At 64.5% G+C, this 12,985-nt stretch overlaps 4 pseudogenes; all 4 read left to right on the top strand.

The window, feature by feature from the left end:
• Positions 1-1,754: 1,754 nt before the first annotated feature.
• LOC142864485 (uncharacterized) lies at positions 1,755-1,873 on the top strand (annotated as a pseudogene).
• A 3,507-nt stretch (positions 1,874-5,380) lies between these two features.
• LOC142864603 (uncharacterized) lies at positions 5,381-5,499 on the top strand (annotated as a pseudogene).
• Positions 5,500-9,023: 3,524 nt separating this feature from the next.
• On the top strand, positions 9,024-9,142 carry LOC142864484 (uncharacterized; annotated as a pseudogene).
• Positions 9,143-12,649: 3,507 nt separating this feature from the next.
• Positions 12,650-12,768, top strand: LOC142864602 (uncharacterized; annotated as a pseudogene).
• Positions 12,769-12,985: the final 217 nt, after the last annotated feature.

Below are 12,985 nucleotides of genomic sequence, written 5' to 3'. Positions count from 1 at the left end.
CACTTTTGTGCTGGGCAGCCCAGGGAGGCCCAGGGGCTGGCTGGACAACGCGGTCTGCTCGGGTGCTTTGGAGGAGCAACCGATGCCCTTTGGACTTTGGTAGCAGCGTCTCAGGTGTCTCTGAGCCCTGCGCCATGTCGGGGAGGAGGCGGGAGGGGCCGCGACCTGCAGTCGTGTTCCCGGGGTGGCACGGCATGTGGCTTCTTCCACAGGCTGCTTGGCCTGGGCTCCCTGCACCTGGGCCTTTGGGGGACTGGCCCTGTGCTTGCCAACGCTTCCTGCAGGGACCCGGAGCTGGGAGGTGGCATCTCCCAGCCCTGGGCCGGGCAGAACCCCAGCGGGCCATGCCCACAACCTCTCTCAGCACGGGTCCCCCAGAAGGCTCCTTTGGGACCAGGATTCTCCTGCGGGTGACTTCTTAAAGTCTGGCCCCTGGATGGAGGGGCTCCGGGAGTAGAGGAGCCGGAAGCGGAAGGGGGTGCCCATGCGAGGGGACATTTTCAGGCCAAGTACCAGCTTCAGCCTGATCCTCCTGGGAACCCCGGGGTGTACGTCCCACCTCCTGGTTGTCCCCCTCTGAGACAAGGAGCCGGGCTTCGCATTCCCCCAGCAGCCAGTCGTGGGCTTAGGACACCTGGGGCCTTGGGAACTCCCTGGCTTCTCTTTGGATTACCATTTGGAGCTGCTTGGGAATCCTGCCGCCACACACACCCGAGTGCAGGTGTCTTCTGCACGGACTGCGGGCCTCGCGCTTCTGAATGCCACTGGCTCGCCACCCACCCACGGGTGAACCTGGTCAGGGTGCTTTCTCTAAGGAGCAGACTCTGATCCGGGCGGGCTACCGGTGTCTCTGTTTGCTCGTTTCTTTCTTCCATTTCGGGAAAGTCTTCCTTACTGGGTGTGGAAATCTCCTATGCCTTTCCTCGCCTATTCTGTCAGCTTTAAAATTCTCTTTCAGTTGCCACCCTCACAGATGGATTAGGAAACTCTTTTCGGTGCCTTCATTAGTGAAATGACCTCAAGGAAGCTCGAATCCAATATCTAATCGCCGGCTTTTAGCAAGTCCACACCCGAGGGTGGTTGGGGTCCAATCCAGCCCCGGGCCAGGCCCAGGCCCCTTGGACTGGGCCACAGGAGGACACAGAGCAGGGTCCCGGCCCCCACGGGAGCGGTGCCGGCAGTTCTCCAAGGGCTTGGGGGTTTTCCAGAGGTAGGAGATGGAGGGGACTGATTTCTTCAGCGCCCCCCAAACCACCCCGCCCCGCCCCACCCCAGCCATGGGACACATCCCGAGAGACGCCCCTACACTCGCTCCCCTCCCCCATGCGCTGTGCCCCAGCCCTGGCCCTGGGGAATAGGCGGCAGCCCACCCACAGGGCGGGGGCGCAGCTGACAGGGGTTGTGCGGGAGGGCGGCCCCTGGCTGGGGTCAAAGGGTGAGCGCGCGTGCGCAGTCAGCGGCCGCGCGCTGGGGGTGGGGGCGGGTAGGTGAAGGAGGCGAGGTGAGGAGAGGAGGGGGGCTGGAAGGTCTCCACCTTGGCGGGTCCAGCCGTGGAGGCGCATCGTGTCTGTGTGTGTGTGTGTGTGTGTGTAGACAGCCCCCCATCCCACCCCGCCCCGCCACGTCCCTCACCTCAGTCCTCCGGAGTCCGCCCGACCGGGCCGGCGAACTCCACAGGCCCGGCGCGGGTCAGCGCTATCGCGGGGAAGCGCGGTGAGGCTGGCCTCTTGAGCGGGGCAGGGGCGCCCTCCGCGGTCTACGGCCACACCACCCCGAACGCGCCCCATCTCGTCTGCTCTCAGAAGCTAAGCAGCGTCGGGCCTGGTTAGTACTTGGATGGGAGACCGCCTGGGAATCCCGGGTGCCCTAGGCTTTTTTTTTTTTTTTTTTGCCTGTTGCTCTGTCCCCTTGCTGGGAGCGCGGCGGCGGGGCGGCCGTCCGGCGGATCACCCCCACCCTCAGCGCCCGCCGCGGTGCCTGCCGCCCCAGCCCGCACCGTGGGGCCTCCTCTTGTCCCAAGCCGGGACACCGCCGCCACGGGGCAGCATGCGTGCCATCTGGACTGTCAGGTCTCAGACCAAAGGTCTGGTCTGTGGGAACCGACACGCTGGAGGAAACCTCGAGAGTCTGAGAGGGGAGGGAGTTCCGGAAGGATTCCAGGATGTCACTTTGAGCGAGTATGTGACCAGAACTCGTCCCGTTGCTTTTGGGGTTCTATGGGCTACACGCAGGAATCTCTGGTGGTGGCACTGGAGGTTGGGGGAACCGGAGTCACACCCAGACCTGCTCGACAGGCCTCCTTTTACTTTTCTTTTCGGATTCATTTTCTTAGAAAGTGTCTCTTATCTCTATGATTGCATTTTCTTTTCTCTCTCTTTTCAAGCAGATGATGGGAGTACAAGTATTGAGGTGACATGTGTTGCCCGTGCCCCCCTCCCCCCTGTCTCCTTATTTATTTCTCATTTTCTCCCAGCGTATTGTGGGGGTACCAATGTTCAGGTCGGGTGCATTGCTCTTTCCCCGCCTCCCCCCTCGGGTCAGAGCTTCAAGTGCGCCCATCCCCCAGTCGGTGCGCACCCACCCCCTCCCTAATGCATGTGTATGCCCACCCCCTCCCCACGCCCGCCCGACACCCACCCGATGAAGGTGATTCCTCGCTGTCCACTTAGGTGTCCATCCGTTCGTACCAATTTGCCGGTGAGCGCGCGCACGTGGTGCTCGTGTGTCCGTTCTTGGGATACCTGGCCTACTGGAACGGGTTCCAGCTCTGGCCAGGAGAACACGAGAGGCGCCCTCTCACCGCTGCTCCTCATAGCCGAATGGCACTCCGTGGTGTCCACGCGCCGCATGTTATTAATGCACTCCTGGATGGATGGGCACTCGGGTCGCTTCCACATCTTTGCGATTGTGAATTGTGCCCTAACTGTCACCCTACCCCTTACCCAGCCCGTCTCCTCTGCCCCTGCCTGACGCGCTCCTCCCCCGCCAGGCCCGTCACTGTCCTTGGCCCCTGCCCCTGCCTGACCGGCCCCTTCCCGCCCCGTCACCGTCACCGTCCTCTGCCCCTGCCTGACAGGCTCGTCCCCGCCCGGCCCACCACCTGGGCCACTGCCTGACTCGCTCCGCTCCTCCCCGGCCAGGCCCGTCACTGTCCTGGGCCCCTGCCTGACCGGCTCCTTCCCGCCCGGCCTGTCACCGTCCTCGGCCCCTGCCTGACACGCTGCTCCCCGCCCGTCACCGTCCTCGGCCCCTGCCTGACCGGCTCCTCCGTCGCCTGGGCCTTCCAGGGGCTTGGTGTGGACGCTGCTTCCAGGAAGCCCTCCAGGAACCCGGCAGCAGGGCGGCCGCAGCAGTCTGGCGCAGGCATCGCTAAGTCCCCTGCCGGGGACGGGGACGTGCCCCGCTGTGCCGCGGGGGGCCCAGCCTGGTGTCTTCCCTGAGGCCCTGGGGCTGCCGCTCCCCGCAAGGGGAGAGCCTCGGAGGTGGGGACCGCCTCCTGATGGGGACGTCCACGCAGCTCTCCACGTCGGATTCCGGGGCTCTCTGTCCTGCCTGAAGGCCCAGCTGGCCTGCGGGTCCTTAGAGTGGCAGAAACATCCTCAAACTGATATTGCGAGTCCGGTGGTTGTCTGCACTTTTGTGCTGGGCACCCCAGGGAGGCCCAGGGGCTGGCTGGACAACGCGGTCTGCTCGGGTGCTTTGGAGGAGCAACCGATGCCCTTTGGACTTTGGTAGCAGCGTCTCAGGTGTCTCTGAGCCCTGCGCCATGTCGGGGAGGAGGCGGGAGGGGCCGCGACCTGCAGTCGTGTTCCCGGGGTGGCACGGCATGTGGCTTCTTCCACAGGCTGCTTGGCCTGGGCTCCCTGCACCTGGGCCTTTGGGGGACTGGCCCTGTGCTTGCCAACGCTTCCTGCAGGGACCCGGAGCTGGGAGGTGGCATCTCCCAGCCCTGGGCCGGGCAGAGCCCCAGCGGGCCATGCCCACACCCTCTCTCAGCACGGGTCCCCCAGAAGGCTCCTTTGGGACCAGGATTCTCCTGCGGGTGACTTCTTAAAGTCTGGCCCCTGGATGGAGGGGCACCGGGAGTAGAGGAGCCGGAAGCGGAAGGGGGTGCCCATGCGAGGGGACATTTTCAGGCCAAGTACCAGCTTCAGCCTGATCCTCCTGGGAACCCCGGGGTGTACGTCCCACCTCCTGCTTGTCCCGCTCTGAGACAAGGAGCCGGGCTTCGCATTCCCCCAGCAGCCAGTCGTGGGCTGAGGACACCTGGGGCCTTGGGAACTCCCTGGCTTCTCTTTGGATTACCATTTGGAGCTGCTTGGGAATCCTGCCGCCACACACACCCGAGTGCAGGTGTCTTCTGCACGGACTGGGGGCCTCGCGCTTCTGAATGCCACTGGCTCGCCACCCACCCACGGGTGAACCTGGTCAGGGTGCTTTCTCTAAGGAGCAGACTCTGATCCGGGCGGGCTACCGGTGTCTCTGTTTGCTCGTTTCTTTCTTCCATTTCGGGAAAGTCTTCCTTACTGGGTGTGGAAATCTCCTATGCCTTTCCTCGCCTATTCTGTCAGCTTTAAAATTCTCTTTCAGTTGCCACCCTCACAGATGGATTAGGAAACTCTTTTCGGTGCCTTCATTAGTGAAATGACCTCAAGGAAGCTCGAATCCAATATCTAATCGCCGGCTTTTAGCAAGTCCACACCCGAGGGTGGTTGGGGTCCAATCCAGCCCCGGGCCAGGCCCAGGCCCCTTGGACTGGGCCACAGGAGGACACAGAGCAGGGTCCCGGCCCCCACGGGAGCGGTGCCGGCAGTTCTCCAAGGGCTTGGGGGTTTTCCAGAGGTAGGAGATGGAGGGGACTGATTTCTTCAGCGCCCCCCAAACCACCCCGCCCCGCCCCACCCCAGCCATGGGACACATCCCGAGAGACGCCCCTACACTCGCTCCCCTCCCCCATGCGCTGTGCCCCAGCCCTGGCCCTGGGGAATAGGCGGCAGCCCACCCACAGGGCGGGGGCGCAGCTGACAGGGGTTGTGCGGGAGGGCGGCCCCTGGCTGGGGTCAAAGGGTGAGCGCGCGTGCGCAGTCAGCGGCCGCGCGCTGGGGGTGGGGGCGGGTAGGTGAAGGAGGCGAGGTGAGGAGAGGAGGGGGGCTGGAAGGTCTCCACCTTGGCGGGTCCAGCCGTGGAGGCGCATCGTGTCTGTGTGTGTGTGTGTGTAGACAGCCCCCCATCCCACCCCGCCCCGCCACGTCCCTCACCTCAGTCCTCCGGAGTCCGCCCGACCGGGCCGGCGAACTCCACAGGCCCGGCGCGGGTCAGCGCTATCGCGGGGAAGCGCGGTGAGGCTGGCCTCTTGAGCGGGGCAGGGGCGCCCTCCGCGGTCTACGGCCACACCACCCCGAACGCGCCCCATCTCGTCTGCTCTCAGAAGCTAAGCAGCGTCGGGCCTGGTTAGTACTTGGATAGGAGACCGCCTGGGAATCCCGGGTGCCCTAGGCTTTTTTTTTTTTTTTTTTGCCTGTTGCTCTGTCCCCTTGCTGGGAGCGCGGCGGCGGGGCGGCCGTCCGGCGGATCACCCCCACCCTCAGCGCCCGCCGCGGTGCCTGCCGCCCCAGCCCGCACCGTGGGGCCTCCTCTTGTCCCAAGCGGGGACACCGCCGCCACGGGGCAGCATGCGTGCCATCTGGACTGTCAGGTCTCAGACCAAAGGTCTGGTCTGTGGGAACCGACACGCTGGAGGAAACCTCGAGAGTCTGAGAGGGGAGGGAGTTCCGGAAGGATTCCAGGATGTCACTTTGAGCGAGTATGTGACCAGAACTCGTCCCGTTGCTTTTGGGGTTCTATGGGCTACAGGCAGGAATCTCTGGTGGTGGCACTGGAGGTTGGGGGATCCGGAGTCACACCCAGACCTGCTCGACAGGCCTCCTTTTACTTTTCTTTTCGGATTCATTTTCTTAGAAAGTGTCTCTTATCTCTATGATTGCATTTTCTTTTCTCTCTCTTTTCAAGCAGATGATGGGAGTACAAGTATTGAGGTGACATGTGTTGCCCGTGCCCCCCTCCCCCCTGTCTCCTTATTTATTTCTCATTTTCTCCCAGCGTATTGTGGGGGTACCAATGTTCAGGTCGGGTGCATTGCTCTTTCCCCGCCTCCCCCCTCTGGTCAGAGCTTCAAGTGCGCCCATCCCCCAGTCGGTGCGCACCCACCCCCTCCCTAATGCATGTGTATGCCCACCCCCTCCCCACGCCCGCCCGACACCCACCCGATGAAGGTGATTCCTCGCTGTCCACTTAGGTGTCCATCCGTTCGTACCAATTTGCCGGTGAGCGCGCGCACGTGGTGCTCGTGTGTCCGTTCTTGGGATACCTGGCCTACTGGAACGGGTTCCAGCTCTGGCCAGGAGAACACGAGAGGCGCGCTCTCACCGCTGCTCCTCACAGCCGAATGGCACTCCGTGGTGTCCACGCGCCGCATGTTATTAATGCACTCCTGGATGGATGGGCACTCGGGTCGCTTCCACATCTTTGCGATTGTGAATTGTGCCCTAACTGTCACCCTACCCCTTACCCAGCCCGTCTCCTCTGCCCCTGCCTGACGCGCTCCTCCCCCGCCAGGCCCGTCACTGTCCTCGGCCCCTGCCCCTGCCTGACCGGCCCCTTCCCGCCCCGGCCCGTCACCGTCACCGTCACCGTCCTCTGCCCCTGCCTGACAGGCTCGTCCCCGCCCGGCCCACCACCTGGGCCACTGCCTGACTCGCTCCGCTCCTCCCCGGCCAGGCCCGTCACTGTCCTGGGCCCCTGCCTGACCGGCTCCTTCCCGCCCGGCCTGTCACCGTCCTCTGCCCCTGCCTGACACGCTCCTCCCCGCCCGTCACCGTCCTCGGCCCCTGCCTGACCGGCTCCTCCGTCGCCTGGGCCTTCCAGGGGCTTGGTGTGGACGCTGCTTCCAGGAAGCCCTCCAGGAACCCGGCAGCAGGGCGGCCGCAGCAGTCTGGCGCAGGCATCGCTAAGTCCCCTGCCGGGGACGGGGACGTGCCCCGCTGTGCCGCGGGGGGCCCAGCCTGGTGTCTTCCCTGAGGCCCTGGGGCTGCCGCTCCCCGCAAGGGGAGAGCCTCGGAGGTGGGGACCGCCTCCTGATGGGGACGTCCACGCAGCTCTCCACGTCGGATTCCGGGGCTCTCTGTCCTGCCTGAAGGCCCAGCTGGCCTGCGGGTCCTTAGAGTGGCAGAAACATCCTCAAACTGATATTGCGAGTCCGGTGGTTGTCTGCACTTTTGTGCTGGGCAGCCCAGGGAGGCCCAGGGGCTGGCTGGACAACGCGGTCTGCTCGGGTGCTTTGGAGGAGCAACCGATGCCCTTTGGACTTTGGTAGCAGCGTCTCAGGTGTCTCTGAGCCCTGCGCCATGTCGGGGAGGAGGCGGGAGGGGCCGCGACCTGCAGTCGTGTTCCCGGGGTGGCACGGCATGTGGCTTCTTCCACAGGCTGCTTGGCCTGGGCTCCCTGCACCTGGGCCTTTGGGGGACTGGCCCTGTGCTTGCCAACGCTTCCTGCAGGGACCCGGAGCTGGGAGGTGGCATCTCCCAGCCCTGGGCCGGGCAGAACCCCAGCGGGCCATGCCCACAACCTCTCTCAGCACGGGTCCCCCAGAAGGCTCCTTTGGGACCAGGATTCTCCTGCGGGTGACTTCTTAAAGTCTGGCCCCTGGATGGAGGGGCTCCGGGAGTAGAGGAGCCGGAAGCGGAAGGGGGTGCCCATGCGAGGGGACATTTTCAGGCCAAGTACCAGCTTCAGCCTGATCCTCCTGGGAACCCCGGGGTGTACGTCCCACCTCCTGGTTGTCCCCCTCTGAGACAAGGAGCCGGGCTTCGCATTCCCCCAGCAGCCAGTCGTGGGCTTAGGACACCTGGGGCCTTGGGAACTCCCTGGCTTCTCTTTGGATTACCATTTGGAGCTGCTTGGGAATCCTGCCGCCACACACACCCGAGTGCAGGTGTCTTCTGCACGGACTGCGGGCCTCGCGCTTCTGAATGCCACTGGCTCGCCACCCACCCACGGGTGAACCTGGTCAGGGTGCTTTCTCTAAGGAGCAGACTCTGATCCGGGCGGGCTACCGGTGTCTCTGTTTGCTCGTTTCTTTCTTCCATTTCGGGAAAGTCTTCCTTACTGGGTGTGGAAATCTCCTATGCCTTTCCTCGCCTATTCTGTCAGCTTTAAAATTCTCTTTCAGTTGCCACCCTCACAGATGGATTAGGAAACTCTTTTCGGTGCCTTCATTAGTGAAATGACCTCAAGGAAGCTCGAATCCAATATCTAATCGCCGGCTTTTAGCAAGTCCACACCCGAGGGTGGTTGGGGTCCAATCCAGCCCCGGGCCAGGCCCAGGCCCCTTGGACTGGGCCACAGGAGGACACAGAGCAGGGTCCCGGCCCCCACGGGAGCGGTGCCGGCAGTTCTCCAAGGGCTTGGGGGTTTTCCAGAGGTAGGAGATGGAGGGGACTGATTTCTTCAGCGCCCCCCAAACCACCCCGCCCCGCCCCACCCCAGCCATGGGACACATCCCGAGAGACGCCCCTACACTCGCTCCCCTCCCCCATGCGCTGTGCCCCAGCCCTGGCCCTGGGGAATAGGCGGCAGCCCACCCACAGGGCGGGGGCGCAGCTGACAGGGGTTGTGCGGGAGGGCGGCCCCTGGCTGGGGTCAAAGGGTGAGCGCGCGTGCGCAGTCAGCGGCCGCGCGCTGGGGGTGGGGGCGGGTAGGTGAAGGAGGCGAGGTGAGGAGAGGAGGGGGGCTGGAAGGTCTCCACCTTGGCGGGTCCAGCCGTGGAGGCGCATCGTGTCTGTGTGTGTGTGTGTGTGTGTGTAGACAGCCCCCCATCCCACCCCGCCCCGCCACGTCCCTCACCTCAGTCCTCCGGAGTCCGCCCGACCGGGCCGGCGAACTCCACAGGCCCGGCGCGGGTCAGCGCTATCGCGGGGAAGCGCGGTGAGGCTGGCCTCTTGAGCGGGGCAGGGGCGCCCTCCGCGGTCTACGGCCACACCACCCCGAACGCGCCCCATCTCGTCTGCTCTCAGAAGCTAAGCAGCGTCGGGCCTGGTTAGTACTTGGATGGGAGACCGCCTGGGAATCCCGGGTGCCCTAGGCTTTTTTTTTTTTTTTTTTGCCTGTTGCTCTGTCCCCTTGCTGGGAGCGCGGCGGCGGGGCGGCCGTCCGGCGGATCACCCCCACCCTCAGCGCCCGCCGCGGTGCCTGCCGCCCCAGCCCGCACCGTGGGGCCTCCTCTTGTCCCAAGCCGGGACACCGCCGCCACGGGGCAGCATGCGTGCCATCTGGACTGTCAGGTCTCAGACCAAAGGTCTGGTCTGTGGGAACCGACACGCTGGAGGAAACCTCGAGAGTCTGAGAGGGGAGGGAGTTCCGGAAGGATTCCAGGATGTCACTTTGAGCGAGTATGTGACCAGAACTCGTCCCGTTGCTTTTGGGGTTCTATGGGCTACACGCAGGAATCTCTGGTGGTGGCACTGGAGGTTGGGGGAACCGGAGTCACACCCAGACCTGCTCGACAGGCCTCCTTTTACTTTTCTTTTCGGATTCATTTTCTTAGAAAGTGTCTCTTATCTCTATGATTGCATTTTCTTTTCTCTCTCTTTTCAAGCAGATGATGGGAGTACAAGTATTGAGGTGACATGTGTTGCCCGTGCCCCCCTCCCCCCTGTCTCCTTATTTATTTCTCATTTTCTCCCAGCGTATTGTGGGGGTACCAATGTTCAGGTCGGGTGCATTGCTCTTTCCCCGCCTCCCCCCTCGGGTCAGAGCTTCAAGTGCGCCCATCCCCCAGTCGGTGCGCACCCACCCCCTCCCTAATGCATGTGTATGCCCACCCCCTCCCCACGCCCGCCCGACACCCACCCGATGAAGGTGATTCCTCGCTGTCCACTTAGGTGTCCATCCGTTCGTACCAATTTGCCGGTGAGCGCGCGCACGTGGTGCTCGTGTGTCCGTTCTTGGGATACCTGGCCTACTGGAACGGGTTCCAGCTCTGGCCAGGAGAACACGAGAGGCGCCCTCTCACCGCTGCTCCTCACAGCCGAATGGCACTCCGTGGTGTCCACGCGCCGCATGTTATTAATGCACTCCTGGATGGATGGGCACTCGGGTCGCTTCCACATCTTTGCGATTGTGAATTGTGCCCTAACTGTCACCCTACCCCTTACCCAGCCCGTCTCCTCTGCCCCTGCCTGACGCGCTCCTCCCCCGCCAGGCCCGTCACTGTCCTTGGCCCCTGCCCCTGCCTGACCGGCCCCTTCCCGCCCCGTCACCGTCACCGTCCTCTGCCCCTGCCTGACAGGCTCGTCCCCGCCCGGCCCACCACCTGGGCCACTGCCTGACTCGCTCCGCTCCTCCCCGGCCAGGCCCGTCACTGTCCTGGGCCCCTGCCTGACCGGCTCCTTCCCGCCCGGCCTGTCACCGTCCTCGGCCCCTGCCTGACACGCTGCTCCCCGCCCGTCACCGTCCTCGGCCCCTGCCTGACCGGCTCCTCCGTCGCCTGGGCCTTCCAGGGGCTTGGTGTGGACGCTGCTTCCAGGAAGCCCTCCAGGAACCCGGCAGCAGGGCGGCCGCAGCAGTCTGGCGCAGGCATCGCTAAGTCCCCTGCCGGGGACGGGGACGTGCCCCGCTGTGCCGCGGGGGGCCCAGCCTGGTGTCTTCCCTGAGGCCCTGGGGCTGCCGCTCCCCGCAAGGGGAGAGCCTCGGAGGTGGGGACCGCCTCCTGATGGGGACGTCCACGCAGCTCTCCACGTCGGATTCCGGGGCTCTCTGTCCTGCCTGAAGGCCCAGCTGGCCTGCGGGTCCTTAGAGTGGCAGAAACATCCTCAAACTGATATTGCGAGTCCGGTGGTTGTCTGCACTTTTGTGCTGGGCACCCCAGGGAGGCCCAGGGGCTGGCTGGACAACGCGGTCTGCTCGGGTGCTTTGGAGGAGCAACCGATGCCCTTTGGACTTTGGTAGCAGCGTCTCAGGTGTCTCTGAGCCCTGCGCCATGTCGGGGAGGAGGCGGGAGGGGCCGCGACCTGCAGTCGTGTTCCCGGGGTGGCACGGCATGTGGCTTCTTCCACAGGCTGCTTGGCCTGGGCTCCCTGCACCTGGGCCTTTGGGGGACTGGCCCTGTGCTTGCCAACGCTTCCTGCAGGGACCCGGAGCTGGGAGGTGGCATCTCCCAGCCCTGGGCCGGGCAGAGCCCCAGCGGGCCATGCCCACACCCTCTCTCAGCACGGGTCCCCCAGAAGGCTCCTTTGGGACCAGGATTCTCCTGCGGGTGACTTCTTAAAGTCTGGCCCCTGGATGGAGGGGCACCGGGAGTAGAGGAGCCGGAAGCGGAAGGGGGTGCCCATGCGAGGGGACATTTTCAGGCCAAGTACCAGCTTCAGCCTGATCCTCCTGGGAACCCCGGGGTGTACGTCCCACCTCCTGCTTGTCCCGCTCTGAGACAAGGAGCCGGGCTTCGCATTCCCCCAGCAGCCAGTCGTGGGCTGAGGACACCTGGGGCCTTGGGAACTCCCTGGCTTCTCTTTGGATTACCATTTGGAGCTGCTTGGGAATCCTGCCGCCACACACACCCGAGTGCAGGTGTCTTCTGCACGGACTGGGGGCCTCGCGCTTCTGAATGCCACTGGCTCGCCACCCACCCACGGGTGAACCTGGTCAGGGTGCTTTCTCTAAGGAGCAGACTCTGATCCGGGCGGGCTACCGGTGTCTCTGTTTGCTCGTTTCTTTCTTCCATTTCGGGAAAGTCTTCCTTACTGGGTGTGGAAATCTCCTATGCCTTTCCTCGCCTATTCTGTCAGCTTTAAAATTCTCTTTCAGTTGCCACCCTCACAGATGGATTAGGAAACTCTTTTCGGTGCCTTCATTAGTGAAATGACCTCAAGGAAGCTCGAATCCAATATCTAATCGCCGGCTTTTAGCAAGTCCACACCCGAGGGTGGTTGGGGTCCAATCCAGCCCCGGGCCAGGCCCAGGCCCCTTGGACTGGGCCACAGGAGGACACAGAGCAGGGTCCCGGCCCCCACGGGAGCGGTGCCGGCAGTTCTCCAAGGGCTTGGGGGTTTTCCAGAGGTAGGAGATGGAGGGGACTGATTTCTTCAGCGCCCCCCAAACCACCCCGCCCCGCCCCACCCCAGCCATGGGACACATCCCGAGAGACGCCCCTACACTCGCTCCCCTCCCCCATGCGCTGTGCCCCAGCCCTGGCCCTGGGGAATAGGCGGCAGCCCACCCACAGGGCGGGGGCGCAGCTGACAGGGGTTGTGCGGGAGGGCGGCCCCTGGCTGGGGTCAAAGGGTGAGCGCGCGTGCGCAGTCAGCGGCCGCGCGCTGGGGGTGGGGGCGGGTAGGTGAAGGAGGCGAGGTGAGGAGAGGAGGGGGGCTGGAAGGTCTCCACCTTGGCGGGTCCAGCCGTGGAGGCGCATCGTGTCTGTGTGTGTGTGTGTGTAGACAGCCCCCCATCCCACCCCGCCCCGCCACGTCCCTCACCTCAGTCCTCCGGAGTCCGCCCGACCGGGCCGGCGAACTCCACAGGCCCGGCGCGGGTCAGCGCTATCGCGGGGAAGCGCGGTGAGGCTGGCCTCTTGAGCGGGGCAGGGGCGCCCTCCGCGGTCTACGGCCACACCACCCCGAACGCGCCCCATCTCGTCTGCTCTCAGAAGCTAAGCAGCGTCGGGCCTGGTTAGTACTTGGATAGGAGACCGCCTGGGAATCCCGGGTGCCCTAGGCTTTTTTTTTTTTTTTTTTGCCTGTTGCTCTGTCCCCTTGCTGGGAGCGCGGCGGCGGGGCGGCCGTCCGGCGGATCACCCCCACCCTCAGCGCCCGCCGCGGTGCCTGCCGCCCCAGCCCGCACCGTGGGGCCTCCTCTTGTCCCAAGCGGGGACACCGCCGCCACGGGGCAGCATGCGTGCCATCTGGACTGTCAGGTCTCAGACCAAAGGTCTGGT

This window comes from Microcebus murinus, chromosome 25 (assembly GCF_040939455.1).
Source record: "Microcebus murinus isolate Inina chromosome 25, M.murinus_Inina_mat1.0, whole genome shotgun sequence".
NCBI lineage: Eukaryota > Metazoa > Chordata > Mammalia > Primates > Cheirogaleidae > Microcebus > Microcebus murinus.
Note: the sequence above shows the minus strand (reverse complement) of the source record. Positions and strands in the feature narration are given on the sequence as shown.